General features: G+C 39.0%; 1 non-coding gene across 1 annotated transcript; it reads right to left on the reverse strand.

Annotated features, from left to right (window-relative positions):
• Positions 1 to 821: 821 nt before the first annotated feature.
• On the reverse strand, positions 822 to 928 carry LOC124842365 (small nucleolar RNA R71). Its single transcript, XR_007029174.1, has one exon. It is a non-coding gene; the product is annotated as a small nucleolar RNA R71 (small nucleolar RNA).
• Positions 929 to 1,630: the final 702 nt, after the last annotated feature.

Genomic DNA, 1,630 nt, shown 5'->3' on the forward strand with positions numbered 1-1,630 from the left:
TCTCAAAGGGTTTCTACAACAGGGACAAGGGGTTCTATGTTTGTAGGTGTATTCTGTTCTATATTTGATTGAGAGTTTGTAAGGTGTTTACATTTGAGTGTGTTCTGTAAAGCCTTGGTTGTAATACTCTGATCATTATAGTGAAATACTCTCCAATCTAAGGTTGATTGGGAGAGTGACTGTATGTAGGCATTGAGGCCGAACCAGGATAAAAATTGTGTTTGATCTTCTCTCTTTATCTCTTTACATTTCCAGTTTCATTGCAGACATATTTTCCTACTACACAAGAAAGATTTCAAGATCATTCTATTTGGCGAAAAAGATCTAAAAAATGCACGTTTTTATAAAACAACAATTCAACCCCCGTCTTGATGTTGAGAAACAAGGTTCATTAATTCTAACACATTTGATTCTGATTCTGTTATTTTTCATAATGAGAACAATATGGAACAACCTCCACCTCGCGAGAGGACTCTTAGGGAAATGGCTGCACCTGATTTCGCCTATGAAAGCTTGTGCATCCAATATCTTGATGAGGACGTGTCGTATGTTTTTAAAACTGGACCGATCCATTTGTTGCTTAAGTTTCATGGTCTTGTAGGTGAATGTCCACATAAGCATCTGGAGGAGTTTCACATATTTGTTCAACGATGAAGCCTCATGATGTTCTTGAAGATCACATCTTCTTGAAGGCATTCCCTCATTCACTAGAAGGCATGGCAAAGGATTGGTTGTATTACCTTGCGCCTGGATCCATCACAAGCTGGGATGATCTTAAAAGATTGTTTCTGGAGAAATTTTTCCCAGCATCCTGGACTACAACTATAAGAAAAGACATTTCTGGGATTAGGCAACTTGGTGGAGAGAGCTTGTATGAGTACTGGGATAGATTTAAGAAGCTATGTGCAAACTGCTTTCACCATCAAATACTCCAACAACTCCTTCTCCAATATTCTTATGAAAGCTTGAACAACATGGAGAGGAGTATGATTGACGCTGCCATGGTGGAGCGCTTGGTGACATGATGGATGCTGAAGCCAGACACTTTATTGAGAAGATGACTTCCAACTCCCAACAGTTTAGCGCTCGAAATGATGTCATTGCGGTGAGGGGAGTTTGTGATGTTGCTACACGCTCTTCCTCATCCGCATATTTCTGAAAAGTGCAAGGACCCAGGTACATTCTACATCCCTTGTGTATTTGGGAATAGTAAATTTGAAAATGTCATGCTAGATCTAAGTGCTTCTATCAATGTCATGCCTCTTTCAATCTATAAATCTTTGTCTCTTGGTCCTCTACAATCTACGAGTGTGGTCATTCAATTGGCCAATAGAAGTGTTGCCCACCCAACAGGTTACATAAATGATGTTTTGGTTAGGGTTGGTGAATTGATTTTCCTGTTGACTTTTATGTTTTGGAGATGGATGAGGGATTCTCTCATGGATCCGTTCCCATTATTTTAGGCAGGCCATTTTTGAAAACTTCCCGAACCAAAATTGATGTGTATGTTGGAACTTTGTCTATGGAATTTGGAGATATTATTGTGCATTTTAACATTCTTGATGCAATGAAGTTTCCAACTGAGGACCACTTTGTTTTTAGGATTGATATTTTGGATGATATTGTTGAC

The sequence above is a fragment of the Vigna umbellata genome, chromosome 7 (genome assembly GCF_029865625.1).
Source record: "Vigna umbellata cultivar VRB3 chromosome 7, Vumbellata_1.0, whole genome shotgun sequence".
In the NCBI taxonomy this organism is placed as follows: Eukaryota; Viridiplantae; Streptophyta; class Magnoliopsida; order Fabales; family Fabaceae; genus Vigna; species Vigna umbellata.